The sequence below is a fragment of the Stegodyphus dumicola genome, chromosome X1 (genome assembly GCF_044657685.1).
Source record: "Stegodyphus dumicola isolate Sdum_Otavi_A_Nest chromosome X1, ASM4465768v1".
NCBI classification, from domain to species: domain Eukaryota; kingdom Metazoa; phylum Arthropoda; class Arachnida; order Araneae; family Eresidae; genus Stegodyphus; species Stegodyphus dumicola.
The window spans coordinates 189,987,977-190,006,259 of record NC_140780.1 but is presented as its reverse complement, the minus strand read 5'-3'; the positions used below and the strand labels follow the sequence as shown (position 1 = coordinate 190,006,259).

General features: G+C 34.9%; 1 protein-coding gene across 2 annotated transcripts in view; it reads right to left on the bottom strand.

The window, feature by feature from the left end:
* Nucleotides 1-18,283, bottom strand: part of LOC118181027 (delta-sarcoglycan-like) — a 392,038-nt gene that overhangs the window by 330,531 nt on the left and 43,224 nt on the right. The window contains exon 2 of one of the 2 annotated variants that reach the window (XM_035350101.2): nt 8,280-8,423. The exons of the other annotated variant lie outside the window; for it this stretch is intronic. The gene's annotated coding sequence lies outside the window, so the exon portion shown is untranslated. The remainder of the gene's footprint in view (nt 1-8,279; nt 8,424-18,283) is intronic. 2 annotated transcript variants of the gene reach the window in all.

The window sequence follows — 18,283 nt, the reverse complement described above, 5'->3', positions numbered from 1 at the left end:
TAAAAAAAAACTGACAGTTTATTCATCTTTTTCTTCAAAGATCATTCTTCTTCTTGCCTAAACACATAGTTAATTATCTTATAAAAATTTTTATTAATATGTCTAACCTTTGGGAAGGATCCGAAAACTTATATGCTAAATGCCTTGTCTTGTTGGCAAACAAAATCTTTGAATCAATTAAACAACAATTTACCGTTCTTCTGTAACTGTAAAATGATAAATTGTTTGCATAAATGTTATTGATGATTGAGACGTGCATCTTTCTGTAACTGGAGTACTACGTTGATTAGGGGTGAAGTAGCTTGATGATAAAAAGCTAGGATTATCTGACTTGTAGTATTAATATTTTCTCCTGCAAATCTCTCTAAATGGGTACAATTGTTTTTAAGAAATAAAAGTATACTTCTTCTTAAAGTTTAAATAGTAACACTGCATTTCTAATGATACTGAGAATGTATCGCGAATCAGAATGTTGGCCTTTCTATTCATATTTATTTATTAAAAGAAATGTCTTGTATGGGAAAAAGAATTATTGTCTTTTTTAAGTCTTTTGCTCATCATTGTACACTCACTGTTTTAAAATTCGCACACCAAAAGAGAGTTAAACGAAATGTTACTTATGTGAGTGCAGCTTTTATATAAGTAAGTGATTACAAAATCAAATCTAAAATATCATTTGTTACAGTGAAAATTACAAATGTTAGTTCTAGCACCGTGGTGGGTACCTCTAACTTGAATACATGATGCGAAACGGAGAATATTGAAGCATACAGGATCCGCATGGTGTCTTGCGTTACCTCATTCCACAGTTTTTGTAAGCGCATTTTTAATTCAACCAAATTCCTAGGCTATCCATTTTGCGTCCCAAGCGATACCAGATATGCTCAATAGGTTACAAATTTGTGGATCAGACAAGATAGGGAAGAGTGATAATATGCCAAAGATATTCCTGTGATATGCTTGCTGCATGCTGCGTACCGCTCCAAAGCGAAGGCAGGGCTGAGACGCTCGTTACGTTGCCTCCACACACGTGCAAGATAGTTATGGCTGCCCAAACTGAATCACAATTCGTTGAAGGTGATTTTGTTCCATTCGATTACGATCCAGTGCCGTCGAGCGCGACGCCATTCCAAGAAAATGGGTTGGTATCATTGATAACACATGTGTCATTGATGACACTGCGATATCATATACCCTTCAGCCAGGCGCCTCCGGTTGGTACAGACAGACATAATGGTCCCTTTTGGAAGTGCTGCCTATTTCTGGATGACAGAAAATGATGCAGCTGGCGCTTTGAGTAGGTTTTGGTTGATCAAGCATCCCAAGCCTAGACGCCACGGATGGCCTAGCCGCCAGTGGATGTGTTTCTCGCCACTGGCCCCAACAATTCTTCAACTAGCTAGCAGGCTATATGCCGAGCTGTCCGCTCTGCTTCCATCCCGTTCTTCCTTGTTATATGCTTTTCCACGTGTATTATTTATCTAACTGCCTGAGTCCTATTAGCTCAGCAGCCGCTAAGTGTGTTTTGGTACTCTACATCTATGTTTCCCCGTTGATAGTCATACAGTAATTTCTTCATAGCTAACACTGCCTGTTTAGAATTTCACAACTGTACCATTTTCTGTTGATATATTCGAAAGGACAATTCTTAAATGAAGGTAGGCTATCAGCTAGTTACTCCGGTGTTGCATCGTCAAATTCTGCACTGCAAAAGATTAAGTACATGCAAAATGCATTAGCGTTTCTTTTTTATGTGCCATGGAGAACAAAGCTCAACGCCTTCTGTTAACATTATGGTATAAGAAATCATATTGCATTTCCAATATATCTGTCTAACACGTACATTTATGCCAAGTTTCGTTATAGTCCGACAAGTGCTTCTTGGTGCACAAATTTTTATGAGAATTAGTGTATATTAGATAATCGATCTGAGCGTAAAATCACTGGTACGGCATTCAAAATAGTTAGTGGATGATAAGAAAGACATTTTTAATTGCTCGCTGGAATCATTATAACATTAATAATTTTAACTACACATTTGACTATCACAAATCCAACAAATGGGCTCTATCATTATGAATGCACTTGAAACATAAATTCCATTTTCTTCCTGTTCAAACATATCTAAAGCTCCGTAAATTTGTAACTATTAAACAGTAATTAAACAATAACTTAACCTTCAATTATAAACGTTTCGTTTAATAGATTAATTCCTCATTTGCAACAATCACTTTTCTAGATGAGAATTTGCCTACGATTCCATAGCTAATTAATTATTAGATTAGGAGAAATAAACTGGGAAAGAAATTATCGCAAATATTCATAGGTTAGCAAAAGATCAAGAGAGGAGAAAAACATGTAATGCAAATTAGACAATTAGACAAAATAGCAATCTTACGTTTTGGTATACTTACGTTACATCAAACTTATGTGTCACCAAAAATAAGATTGCTCTTTTGCTTAATTCATAGATTATTAAACAGGAAATAAGCTGTCCATGAGTAGTAATGATTTTTTTATATATAAATAATTTCATGGGAAATTTGAAAGAGCTTATTAATAGGCGTAAAAAGATAGATGCAGAAGTTTACAAGTAAGGAAAATGTAAAAAAATAACAAACAGATAAATAATAGAAACAGGGAACTGTAAGTAAAATGTGCAAAAGTAAATTTTCAAATTAATTTCCTTGCATCTACCTTCACTCTCCAATTTCGCTGATTAATACTTGCTGACTTCAAGTTTTAAACAAGTTTTGGCTTTTAAACAAAAGCAAAAAATCTTATGATTAGGAGTATCTTGGAGACAGTAAGGCAACCTTGACTTGAAAGATAGTTTTCCCTGCATCAAATGAGAGTAGAATGGAAAACGTGTTATACAGTGTCAGTTGCCTGCCGCACATTTTTCAAAAAGAACGTAAGCTATGAAAATTGTTTCTAGTATGTTCCAGAATATCATCATACTGGCGTTAAAGTAAATTGCCTAAAATTATTTCTTTAAAGGTCTGGAATCTTCAAAATGAATCGTTATGATGATACAATAAAAACTGACAATATTTGCAATCTAACGGTTCTGTATTGAAGCACTTAATTGCACGGAGTTGGTAAAGACTATATTAATTACAATAATGATACAAATATCCAAGAAAATTATTAGCTGGATATAATAATATTTAAAGTTCTAACAAACAAAATAAAGGTACATTTACTACAAAGAAAATTTGCTGCGTTTTAGTCACTTGATTATTAAGAAAGTATACATTTATTTCTCGAATTCGGCTATTTGAGGAGCCTCATGAAAGGTTATAAGGTATTTCTCCCGCTTTCTTGGCATGCCTTCGTAGTGTGGTGGTCTGCACGCTGGGCGCGTATTCCAGAGGTCCGCAGTTCGATTCCCAGAAAAATTGTTGCTAATTTTTCAGTTTCTCTTGCCTGCTTCCAAAAATACCTAATGTCTCTACAAGGTAAACGTTTATGTTATGTTTCTTTCATAGGTAATTCTTGCCAAATCTCTTGGTTGTTAGCCCCACCTTTGACCGAATGGTCAAGATTCCAACCATTGAACGAGTCCGTTCGCCTGGATTCCAGCCTAGGGGAACGGACTCGCTGTATGGTTGGTTTTCGTGATTTTCTCCATGTGTAACATGAATAACAGCCAGTTTGTCTTAGAAATGCCTTCATAAAGGCATTCCTTTCCTTTGCGGTATTCAAATAACATAACCTACCATCTTAGTTGTAAGAGCTTAGACGATATTTTTGAGAGACTCCTTTAAAGACGGTTCCGTCCTTAAAAAATGCTGATAATTTAATAAACTGATTTTAAGATCGCAAACGTTGTCTGCTTAAAATGAGGAATGCCTTCGTAAAATAATTTCTCGGGGAAATTGACTCATATTCAGTTATGCATGAGGGTAACCACAAAAATGTCCAGGCAGCTATCACATTGGTCGGGGTCGCACTACTAGTTTTATCAGTCTTACCCGCTTAGTGAGTCATGGGCATTGTCAAAAAATAGAGAGATATTATATGTTATTAAACAATTTTTAATAACAGGTATTTGATTGGAGTGACTCATTATTGTTTCGATTCAACTTGTATAGAAAATTATTCGATTATGGAATGCGAGGAATAAGACGATGTTAAATAGAACTGCAAGAAGTACGCAATAATACGCTTTTCTTTTGTTTGTTTAAATTAATAGATCAAAGCACACAGAAAGAACGGATGCTTTACGGTATTTTCTGAATTCAATATTTTAATTTAGTCTGAAAAACACGGAAACGCTCATAACAGCGAGCCCGTTCATCGAAATTTTAACCCGGGTCGAATTACCAATGTACAGCGGTCATATCCGCTCCGCCACAGGCACATAAGAATGCGTATCATATTACTTTGCATCAGCTCTATACATCGTTTCTTGTTAATGCATCAGGGAAATAACGTGTTTATAAAATATACCAAAAAGTACATTTTCGACAAATTACCATGAGGGGCCATTCTATTTCCCGTAAATTTTCCGCTAGCTGTAATACGCAGGTTTAATTCCTGTTATATTAAAACAGGAATATAAATTACATTTTTCCCACGTTTCACAAGCAATACTATATAGAAATGGAGAAAAACAGAATAAATAAATTTGTGATGTCTGGCTCGCACGAGTAAAACAGATTTTAGTTACGGGAATAAAGAAATACAAATACTAGTTAGCTGTAGCATTTAGCCTTTTGGAATCGCTCTAATGTTACCCAACGTCAAAAAAAGTATTAAATAACCTAATAATATCTATGTGAAGTAATATCTATGTGAAAACAAAAATGATATTGGAAAATGTGAGGTGCAAGACGGTTTGCTTGATCGACATTCTTTGCAACCTATAATTTGTGCACAACCGGCACACATGACCGTGTTTTGCAGCTGTTGGGAGTTAGGAGGGCAGAAATCAGGACAAGGAGAATAACAATGCTTTGTCTCACCAGCATCTCTCCCTCTCCTATAAAAATTGGTCATCATTTCTCGACATCAGAGCGAAACAAGAACCTCCCTGAAGTTTATAACCCTAAAAATACTTCTGCTTCCCATTCTTTTTTTCCCTTTTGTTCATCCTTGTAACCTGACAAAGAGTCCCCTCCCGTCTCCCGGATTCTTTCGTGTAGTCGAGTTTCAGCAGACTCCGCGGGAAAATCGAGATTTTTGTCTGTTTACTTCTGAATGGACCGAGATTTTATTGACCCTCATGTTTGATAGCTTTTCTTCTCCTACTATTGGATGTTCTTGATTTTTTGTTGTTTGGCGGCCGGCACTTTGTTAGGTTTCTTGTCGAGTTGTTTGCTTTTTGGATAAGGTGTTTCCTATTTCTTCAATGTCGATGGATAATATATTACTTTCTTACTCTTCAGATAAGCACTTTAGTCGCGTATAAACTCAAATAGTTTGACAGATTTGAATATATTTCACAAAACCGATAACTATTATGGACATTTTAATGCATTTACGATTACGCATATTAAATCTGAAGGCATTCTATATCATATAGTCAAATAAATAAAGATGTAGAGTTCCTCACTTTATAATTCTAAGTTAATGTTGGAAGTGAAGAATCTAAGAACTGATAAGCGAATAGTCGCTTGAATTCGGGTGACAAGAAACAACAAGATAGAAGGGTAACTAACCCTTTATTATTCCGATAAGAGTTAACAAAACTCCGCCTGGGAGTGTGCAAACAAAGCCCGCACTTGGACTTGAACTTAAAATACTTAGCAAGGGCCTGAGTACGGCCGAGCGTAATAACAGCTTTGAGAGAGAGAGTGGCCAAAAAGGCAGACGCGCGTAAATCAGAAACTCTGATTCTCGTGGTTTAAATACTGCTCTTCCTCATTAAATATTCAGCAAGATTCCAAAACTTCGTTCTAACCGGAAGTAGTAAGTTGAAGTTAAGAATTTGACAGGAAAGGAACTTTAACTTAAAATTTAACTATTAATAAAATTAACATAATCCTTACAAAGATAATAAATTTCAGAGAAATATCATGTTCGGTAAAAAGTAAAATCTAAAGATAAATGAAAATAACGCAAGGAATTTCAAAATAGAAATGGGATCAATAAAAAATTTCATTTCTACATTTTTGATTAATTTAGGTCACGCAAACGTTGTAGAGACTTTAGGATTTTTTTTTGAAGAAAGCAAGATGAAACATTAGCAATCGCTTTCGCCGGGAATCGAACCACGGACCTCTGATACCGGCCCAGCGTGCAGAACTACTACACCCCGAAGGCAAGCTATAAAACCGGGAGAAGTACCTTATATACTCCCCCTTTTAAAGGGCACTGGGGTTTTTAGGGGACCCAATCGCCAAATCCTGGGTAAGGAGAATCATCATCCAACACCCTTTTAGCTCGGGCGCCAGTGTAGAGACATTCCGATTTTTTGGAAGCTAGAGAGATGAAAATTAGCAATCGCCTTCGCTGGGAATCGAACCACGGGCCTCTGGAATACCGGCCCAACGTGCAGAATCACAACACCATGAAGGCACCCTACGAAGGCGGGAGAAATACCAATAAACTAACCGAAGTTTGATTTCTTTGGTTCATAATAAGTATTGATAAATTGGGTGAAGATATAAAATACGGAAAAGATTATAATTAAAAACAAATAATTGAAGAACACCCTGTAAAGTCAGGTTTGTATTCCTTCATGGTATTTGTACTGCTTTTGTTGCTTGCTCATGGCGAAATCAGTTAAAGCGATATTGCTATAGATTAAAAGAGACTTCTGAGATTCGGTAGTTTGGAGGTAATCTTTCAGTAGTCAGAACACGCTTTAGACGGTTGCTATGACGGTTGTGACTGTTATCATAAATGACTTCTTTCTCTCTCTCTGGCTCTCTCTCACTCTCTCTCTTTCTATATATATATATCACTTGACTTCTGTGTCTGATCCTGATTACTACCGCGAACGCCTGTCCTGTCAGTTAAAGACTGTAAATATATATTTAAAAAGACTGATAAAAAAAAGTTTCAGTTTGCTAACTAAAAGGCTCTTCGTCTACTCTAAGCTTTAGAATCGTGCTGTTACATGCCATAGAAAATATTAACTTTTGCTGAATCCTCAACACTGACCATTTCAACTGACGCAAAACCAGCACGACTTACATTTGAAAACCGCTGATCTAATTATTGATTGTCAGTTCACAGGTTACCTAAGAGCGAAGCAAATAACAATCGGTTTCCATTAAAAGGTGGTTCACAAAAAGGCCCTCTTATTAGGCTGATAACCTTCATGTGCTTTCAACGAACAAATGAAGTATTAGTTTAGTTTTACAGAAAACATGATATTTCATTGTGAAACATTTTATGAAAAAATAAGTTAATAAGCTGAGTTATATGTTCGAAGATTCGGCAAAAATAAAGAAAACATTTTTTTTTTCCAAAATAGTAAATAAATAAATAAAAACTACCATTACGCAGTCCAATGCATAAATAAATGCCATAAAAATGTTTTCTTTTGATTTCGCTAATAATGTTTTAAGTGCTTATAAGAACTATCAGTTTGAAGTATTATAAACTATATAAAGTACCTAGATCATTTAAAAATGAAATTAAAAATAGAAATTTAGAAGCGGGTAGATTATTTTATATTATATACAAAAATATATTACGTATACTGAAATGAACTCCTCAGTTCATTTCAGTATACGTAATATATTTTTGTAATATAAAAGAAAACTAAAGCAAACAAAATTCAAACCTAATTGCAACTTTCAAATCTAGGAAGTATCAGCTATATAAGGACCAAATCCATTTTAACAGATAAATTGATATGCTCTTTCATTTTCAAAACTAATCATTCTGCAGATATGCAATAGTTTCATGTTCAAATCTTTACTTTTATCTCTTAAAATTTAAAATTGTATTGTGATTTAAGATTTCTTTTAATCCAAAACTAGACTTGACATACCTTTACGTAATTGTGGAAGTGCTTATGTGCGAATACTGTTTTAATCCCTGTTAAAACTATTGCTTCCTGTAACTAATAGGATCGTATTATGAACTTCATTTTACTTTTAACAATAAACAGAATTTATATTGAATATTTGTATATATTTATTATGTTGAATTTCTTTTAAGAAAAACAAGTAAAATAATACATACTGAATGCAATTAGAAAATGTTAAGAACCAAACAAACAGACACACTATATGCTTTATACTTTTAAATCAACATTTAAGCCGAACAGAGCAAAGCACATACCACATAAATGGATGTAAACAGCATTTCTGACTTACTTGCAACATCTAAGAGCAGAGAAGTTTCGACGTTAAACCAAATCCAAGAAATGTGAGGTTGTAAACGGGTGCATTGTTTTCTGGCTGTTTCTGCTCTCTGTTTCCTTAAACATTTTCGTTTTCGTTTCGCGTTATTTGTCTGACCTTTACAAAACATGAAAGATAAACTTCTTAAGTGATTGTACTATAAAAAGAATTCAACATTATACGGTTTTTCTAGTGCAATTATTACGCTGATATCTTTTAATATTACATTTCCAAATACAATTCTCAATTCAACGAAATACTAGATGAATTAAATATTTTTACCGTTTGTAAAAAATACTTATGTGAAGAAGTCAGTTTTGAATCAGATAAGAATTTCAGCCTCAGCACAATTTAAGGTCATAGGGAGAAATGAACATTCCATTCGAATCTCCTTGAGATCCAGGATCCATAAATTTGAACTTCATCAAATAGCATTCTCAAATGTCGCTATTAAAATCCAATATGGCGAATCGTTACATTCCAAGCATACCATTTGAGCAACAATGTCTTAAGATCAAATTGAAATTCTACAGTTCGTTGTTAAATTCGATTAGATAACATATAAGCAAAAGATTCAAAATTACTTCTCTGATGTCACTTTGAAACCGACACTAAGAAAGTCTGTTCCATAACGTAATGAAGGAGAAATTAGATTGCCGATCAAGTATACCATTTCTACGATTATTAAAACTATTTAAATGCTTAATTCTAAAATTATATTTGTTGAAAATTTTACATTCTCAAAATCTTGCAAACTAGTTTTTCATTAACCCCCTAAAAAGCACCACAGCACCTTAGTTATGAATACTGAGTAGAACTTTCTGAATAAAATAACTACTTTAATAAGCTTATAATTGCTTTAATCAATATTGTACAAAAAATAATTGAAACAAATTATATACCATCTCGATGCATGAGAATTCGTACAATTTAATCTGGATTTACGATAAAACATCATTTCCCATTTAGATCTATGAGAAGACCGTAACTGTGCACACAATACCAAAATTAAAAATTTCTGTTTTCCCCATAGCATTTTTTACAAGTATTTCTTTTATTCCTGTCAGCAGAAAAGTGTGCATTAGCTACAATAATATTCATCAAACATGAAGAGAAACGAATCAATAACTAACATTTATATATTATGACTTCTGCACAATTTTCTTGTTTGTTGGTTTATTTTAGGTCCGCTATTATATACTAAATTAAAATTACTTAAACGTTCCCACATCGTTAAATTACTTCGCTAATCCAAACTTCCCTTATATTACCATGAAGTTCATATCATAATTAGTATTTAATGCGTTTCATTAACCAAAGTAAGAATATCCAATCAACATGTCCTTCTGTATCATATTTCTTCAATAAATTAAGCATAACAAATTCACATGACAATTTGTTCCATACTGAAAACTATTTTCATGGCGGAAGTATGACAGTTCCTTTCTTAAATTCATATAACTATTTTCCCAATTTACAGCTGTTTCTAATTGTACTGTGGATCAGTTAGCGAAACTAATCTGCGTAGCTTGGACTTAAAATAACACTTAACAACTCTATGAAAATAAAACAAAATCTTCAATGTCCATTTCAAGCTGTCATAAGTAAAGACTATGAAATATTGTAGCTAACGATTTTACCTTCCTAGAGTTTAATAGCAATTCGTTTTCTAATTTCCTAATTCCAAATAACCTCTTCTGTAAGGCGCATATATGTTCAAGGTAATATTTTCTGAAGTATGTTTTAATCATACCTAAAACTTGCCCCATTAAAAATAGAGTTAACACATACTTACTCAAAAAATAAGCAACTAATACAAAACACGGAATAAAACAAAAACTATTTAATTAGTATGCGTAACACTGATCCAAGAGGCTGGTGTGGCATTACTAGACGATAATAACAAACAATAAAGCAAAGACATTTCAAAAACGCATGTATTTACGATCATCAGATCGCAAAAGACCAAATGGATCAGAAGAATGTGGAATACAAACATCACACTAATAACGGGTATGATACCCTCTAGCTAAAATGCACGTTTGGAAAACGGCGAGGCAAGCTGGCAATAGTGCCGTTGATCGCTTATTGTGGTAGTAGCGTTTTCCCTGTTTAAAAGGATGCCGGAGTTCGTGGAGGATGCCTGGCGGCATACCACGACCCACTATCTGTCAATTCAACATGTCCCACAAACGCTCTATGTGATTTAGGTCCGGTGATCCAGCAGGCCACGGCAGATGTGGAATGGTTTCTCTCCCGCACACCTCGAGTTCATTGGGGACGGCCGGGCGTCATCGTCCATAAATATCGCGTCGGTGCTCACTGCAGTGATAAAAGGACGCACAAGAGTGTAGAATTTCGTCGCGACATCGGACGATTGTGACGGAACTCCCAGGAATCACATAGATATCGGTGCGGCCGGGTTCATTGCTATCCTAGCTCATACAAGTAAGCCTCCTCCTCTGCAATGGCCTCTTTTGACGATGTTTAACGCCCGATAGCGTGTTCTTGGCTCTCGCCATATCACTGGCCATCAGGAATTGTTGTTAAATCGAGACACATCTGCAAAGAGTTTGGGCCCCACTGCTTTGGTGCCTAACTGCGATGTTCACGGTTCCATTTCAGTCGCGCTCTGTCATGCGATGGATACAAAGGAATACAAACCACAGGTCGTCGGGCGTACAGTCCACCTTCATGCAGTCGATGTGACAACGTTGGGTGGAATATGAGCAGTCGCGCAGCAGCAGAGGGATGCGACGCCAGCTGTCGTGATGTTAGCGATCTACGGCGTCTTGCACATAACAACAGGAAGTGAACGTCTGTCACTGTGGTAATCCTCTGGCGTTCGTATCCACGTCTTCTGTAGCGGTTTTGATTCTGTTGTATCTTTAGGACAATTTACCTCTAAAATTACTTCATGTTTCTCTTCTTGGGGCTTTGTGTGGCGCGTATTATCATTACAAAAACCCTGTAACGCTCGCTTTGTTTTTGTTGTTGGCTGAGTAAGTCATTATCTGCAAAGATGGTTCGTATGTGATTAGAAATGTAAAATAAAATAGTAATACAACACTCCACTTTTCGTTAATTTTGACTTATTTATATAGGTAACAAACACACGCATCGCATGAACCCTTTGGTAACTGTTCCCTAGCCTGTTGATGACACTACAATGCACATTCAGCTCTCTCTCAACAGCAGCTTGTCTTGCACCTGTTTGCAACATCCCGACAGCCCTCTAACGCATTTCATCGAGCAAATGGTACCTTCGGCTCATGCTTTCAGCTTTGGGTATTTCGGATTTCACGGAACTATCGCTGCTTGCAAATTAACACACAGGTCCGGCATGCTCTTTTTTAAGGTATTGTGGTGTGACTACGGGATTGCGGTGTTTTATGGTAAAGTTTAAAATCTGTGAATTGCATGTTTAAAGTCCCCTTTCTACATTCGTATGTTTTGTTTTAGCGTCTGTTGTTAGCATGGATGTAGTTGGCTCTCATGCTGAAAAATAATTCCCTGAAAATAATAAACGTAATCATGCCGAATATTTTCAAGTTAACGAAATAAAGTAATGAAAAAAATTACTTTGAAAAAACAAAATGATTTTGCAGTTTAATCTTATGTGAACCAAATGATGCCCGAAATTTTTCTCTTTCTAAGAATAATAATTTTTTTTATCTATTCCCTATAGATTAACCCGCTTTTTTAACTGAAAATTATTTAACCCATTATTTGGCACGGCTTCTCAGAAGCAAGATATGTTTTCCCCATTTGTTAATTAAAGGGTTAAATCAAATTTTATCTTAAAACTATGTTTCTATTACTTCATAAAGGCAGGACTGAAATATACTTGGCCGCCGAAAAAAAACTCACTCATTGTTAATTTCTAAATCCGAATTTCTGAAGGCAGCCTTTTCTGCCAAGGATTTTCTTAAAACATTAATAATAAGCAAACTTTGTTATCTTAGTAAGTCGTTTTGGTAAGCTCAATGAATGACATATTGAATTTTAGATTTATTATTATTAATTTGCATTTAACGAAACATGTATAGCTCTGAATGCCTGAATCTTCAGAAGAAAACCTACCCATAAAAAATGCAAACATTTATCAGAGAAGAATGTGTCGATTAAAAATAACTAAAGCTTTTTATGTCTAAATAATCCAAACGTAAAAAGTTGATTTAACGCAGGAAATTGGTTAAGCGAAAACAAGAAGGTATAATAACAGAATGCACTTAATCATCATATTTGTTTACTGAAGTCGAGAAATCCGTAGAATGCACATCAATATAGAGCTAAATAAATAAATAAAATCCTACCAAACTAACCTTAAAACTTGTTATGGGATCCTATCTTAATAACAATAAAAATAATTTTCTAAAGTACACTAAACATTGAAACATATGCACATAATTGACAATTTTGGTAGTTTCAAAAAAATATTTAAATGTCTTTAGAATATTTTGTGATTGCCATGTATCTTAATCTTTGAATAACCCAACTTTCGAAAATTCTTGGCTTACAGCAACAGGATCGTTACATAACGTATTTTCACTATTTTCTGCTCAAGAGCTTTTTCGGCGAATTAAATGCTAAGCGGTAGTTAAAAACAGAAAACGTGAAACCCGTGCAGTATTTGGATTTATTAAAAAATCGTTTTAGACAAGGCCTGGTTATTGTTCTATTTAAAATAAATGCATAGTTTTTCAAAGATTCCTCAGGCGAAAGGCCAAATTTTGCTTTGTATGAACATACATATATGAGGTCAACTCCCAGTTAACCAGGGATTAGTCCCCGGTAATCCTACTAATTGGGAGTCTCTAGTGCATGCATATACATACATGCAAATCCACCCGTAAGAAGTCGATATATCAATATACATACATACATATAAATTATATACATACATACGTATATACACGCTGCCCAGGTAAAACTTACTAGCTTTTGGGTCCACACATGAAAGTGATCTTGCCAGCTTCTCATATTATGAGCAACACATCATAATTTGTTAGTGATGTTTACATTGTTATCTCATGCGAATGTCTATGCTACTTATCGCAACTTCATATACATTGAATATCGCATCTGAACGTCAATGTTGCTTATCACAGCTCTATATATACTGAATATCGCATTATCGTATCTGAAATGTTTTCTTTTAAGTTGTTTCAGAAAGAAAAGATTGTTTGCACGTTACCGTTTTCATGCACATGCATCGGAGTTTTTCTGCATACAAAAACCTCAGGAAACGAAATCTGGAAATGCAATATTCGTTTCAAATTCTTTTAACTTCGTGTAGAAATCTTCAAATATCTCAAGATAATTTTATGATGCTTACTTTTTGCGTTACTTTCTCATCATAATTTTAGTAGACAGAGGGTCACCATGTGAAAAGAGGAAAAAATACGATGTGTTTCAGAAAGGAACAGCAAACTTTACATTCTTGCAAAAGTACTCTTTCTTACAATACAAAAATGTGTTATATATCAGAGTATACACTGTCTGCCTCTAACATAAACTGTCATGCTTCAAAACAGCAATCTCGTTTTGATGCATACTCGCCTTACAGGTTTTTTTTTTTCTGGGTTAGGTTATTTCAGTACGACAAAGCGCATGATAGCTGTTTTCCAGAAAATAAGGATGCCTTCCTGTAGCACTTCCTGAGGAAAACTGGCTAGTGTTCGCGTTACACATGGAGAATAACACCCATCCAAACAGCCCGTTCGCCAGAGTTCGAACTACCAGCATTCAGTGGCATTTGACCACTCGGTCACTGGTGGGGCCGTTTTGCTAAGTGATTTTTTTTTCTTTAGATACCCCATAGATACAGTGCAAAGGTCGTCCCTGTCCACAACATTACAAGAAGTTGACTAACGATTTGTTGTTTTCATAATTTTGCCGCCCAGACGGTATAGTGGAGAGCCTGACTGCGATACCGAAGGGCCCGGGTTCGAATCCCGGAGAAGGCATGGATTTAACTTGTCTGTCCTTTCATAGGAGGTAACTGTGGCCGCATATTAGGTGCCTCCACAGTAAACTGGTGACCACTTCCGGCCCCAGGAGTGGCCAATGCCGAAAAAAGAGACAAAAAAGTGCCCGCCGTTCGAGAAACACAAATTTTATAATTTTCAGAATTTCATATTGCTGCTTTTATGTCCAAAAACCTCGTGTGATACGAAACTGATTATCCCTTTTATACATGTCAGCGTACTATAAATGCATACATAAAATCTACCCTTCCTTTTGAAACACCTTCACAGGAAAGATATTAGATTTATTAGTTTGAATGGAAGGAAGCGGTTAAAAATTCAGAAATGATTGTTGATACATTTGTTACGGCATTCACTTATGAAGTAAAAAGGTATTTCAACAAATATTACGCATGTTATGCTTTAAAAATGCTATTTATTGTCTGAAATTAATGAGTACATGAGTTAACTTTCGGTAATTTTCAGTGCTGATCTTATAAAACTAACGTGAGCATATGATCGTCTTCGTTGCGTTAAGCGTCTTTGGACCCGTTATATCTTATATAAATGCTCGTGTATATTTCATGTGACGCATGTTATCTAAATCGCATGTAAACATCTGGCATGCGTTACAGCCAGCGTTATGAACAGTACGACCATTGACAATATACCAAACCAAGAAACACATAGAAAAATTCAAATAATACAAAGTAATTTTTATTGCACGTTACATAGTCAGCATTAGTTATACCACACATTTTGTTCTCATCATTCTGTGGCGAAACTCTGCAAGAAAGCCCCGGTCTTCCCCACTGGAACGGAATAAAATCTTACAGAAATGTCAATAGAACAAGCGTAAAGAAAAATATTTTTTTCATTCCTTCATAAAGCGTTTTATTGCTATTAAGCGAACAGTCTTGTTATGATTCAATATACCGCATAATCCATCTCAAGTCTATACAGCTCTTCATAAGATACTTCCTTCAATTTTATCCACTTTACTGATTACCGAATCAATTATTCTAGAGGGTTATTTAACCAAACAAACATCACGTTCTTCTTCACGGTCATTAATAAACCGCAAAATGGAGTAAGGTGCAGAATAAATCCCACCTCTATCCCCCTCCCTTTCCAATCCTTAACCCTTTGCTCCCATCAGCAGGGCGTAGTCTGCGTGAAAGGCCCGAAAGCACGAGAAGATTTGTTCTCCTTCAGTCACGGTTGCAGTCATTTGTCTGCGCTGCTGTCAGTGAGGAAATCTCGAGAGATTAATTCTGGGCGATACGCTGAAGCTCGCTCGCCAGCTTGAGTGTCCATCACTATCGGTCTGTGTGGTTTGAGCTAATAAATCTCTGCATTCGAGCGTCCCCTCGAGAGACTTTAATCAACCTTCAAGAGACGCCTTTTTGCTCTGGAGACAAAAATGGCGCTTGACAATGCGAGTCCACTGTTTAAGAGGAATTTTGATCGTTGTAACGTCCAGTTCCACAGACAGTTTAATTCATTACTAACGGTGATAACTCTTTCACAGATAGCTTTCCGATATGAAATATAACTTTAAGAATGCAATGGTCTGAGACTGGACTACAGCTCATCATAGGCCAAGAATGTGAAGTTATACTTTATTCTTTAAGAGTTGCAAAAGCACAATATAAGAGTTCCCTTTTAAAAACTTAAGATGGGAAAACTTAAGACTGTAGAGGCGAGTTACAGCTGGTCTATGACAGTGATCTTCAAGATCTTCCCGCAGAACCCTGAAATTCAATGCAACTTCATTTGGGGTTTGGCAAGCCAAACTCACAATCCAAAAAACTTTTTTTTTTGATATCAAATGGACAGGAAAATTAAATATTCAAAATAATTAATTAATACTTTTAAAATTTCTATTGTTATTATTATCAAAAATAATATAAAGCAATTTTTTGTTAGTACAAAAGCACTCAATCATGAGTAAGTAAAGCAATTTAGAGAATAACAAGGATAATTATTCATCTGTCCGTTTGAGTAGAGTCAGGAAATTTTCAGAGACTGCGAACAAAATGGCGGCTGTATCAAGAATAAACGCGATCACTTCACAAGTTAAATATTCTCATTGCTGTCTCGTTGTAAAACTGTAGGGTTTTCCTTAGTTCAATTAACCAATTATTCAAATTTTGGTTATCTTTCTGAATTGCTCAACTTCCCCTCACATTTCTTCGCCAGGATTCAAATTTAAAGTTAAGCGAAGTGAGTAGTTGAATGGGTAAATCTTATAGTTTATTAAGAGCATGTTTTCGTTAACCAGCGCACGTTACGAATCTGTCCTTGTCGTTACGTGGAGTTGCTGATATGCCTTTTCGACCATTTAAATAATTATCCCGCCGGGTAGGTTGTCGAGTCAACCTAGTTAGCCCTAAACTGAAAGTGCTTAAAGTACACTTTGGCCTTGAATTTATTGTGTAACGATTCCACCGCAAGTTGTCGGTGTTATTGTAATGTACGAAATATGTACCTTTCTGTTCATAGTTGATAATACTAAAAGGTTATATTTACCCTTCTCATGCGGTTGTTTCCCTTAACGCTGTGCGAGAAGTCGCCAGGTTCCTTAGTAGGATCTCGTAGAGTTTATGTGACCAAAAAGAGTAAAATCCTATGAACCGAATCCCAATTGCGTTAAAAGAAGTATTATAGATGAGGCTGTAAAAATTATAAATTTTATTGAACCCAGATAATTAAATTCAAGATTATTTATATTGTTACGTGTTGACAATTATCTAACAATCATAAAATTTCACCTTTATGTTTCAGAATTGCGATGATTATCTCCAAAAATTATCCTAAGCTTATAGCTTTTATTATAGCTAAAGAGATGAAGCTAGAATTTTTATAACGAATGTAAATCTGATTTTGCTCCGAAATTATTCGATTAAATGAGTTTGTAATTTTTATCTAATCTAATAGATATTTTTGAAATTTTAAATTAAATTAAAACATACCATACTAGCATGCATATTATGAAATTTAATGAAAAAACTTATCATTTCTTTAAATTTAAAAGTTCAGTTTAAGGCGTTTAAGTACCTTTAATGTCAAAGAGGTTTAAGTACAGTATTTTGAAAGTCTGAGCAGATTTATATTTTCTTAGAAAAAAAAACAAGAGAAAATATTTTCCAGAGAAACTGTGATTTATGACTGGATAAATATTTATTTCAGAATTGTCATAAATCAGATTACTTATAAATAAAGGAAAGAGAGCTACTTTTTTAATCTCAACAGATTATTAAGAATTAAATACCAACCAGAATTTTTTAATTTTCTGTCACAAATTAGCTGAAAGTATTTTAAATTCTTCTAAGAAATTTATAACGATTCTAAGATTTTGAGTAAATAGTTAGATCAAAAAAATCATTTTTCCTATGTCTCAACAAAACAAAATTCATAGATAGTTTCAGTATTAAATGCAGTAGCAGATTTGTGAAAGTGGGGAACCGCATCACGTGAACTTTTCACAGCCTCACATCTTAAAACCCAGTCTACGTTTACTACGTTTTCCCCTTTTGTACTGCTTTTGTCGGTTACCGATTTCAAAACTCAGCTATAAATCGATATTCCTAGAACTCAAAACTCAAATAACGTACAAAGTTTTAACACAACACTCTTTTTATTCTTTGTAACATTAATAATTGCAAAGTTTATATTATAAAACATCTAACTGCGAATATGAAGACAACTCTCTCGTTAAACTCAAAAACATTTGAATACTCTTTTCAGTTGCCAGACTCAGAATCACAAAGTTACAAACGATAAACACGTAAAGTTATACTGAAAATAATCATAAATAATAAAATAAAATAGTAAATTTAACATAATTTTAACACTCAGTGCATAAATTTAACACTCAGTTTTCTACATCTTTGCTTTGAATTCGAAACGTTATTTGGGGTCTCTTGAAGCACAAGGCCTCTTACGATTGCGACTTTTGCAGCTCTATTAATCCACCACTGAACAAATGTGAAATGCGCTTCTAGA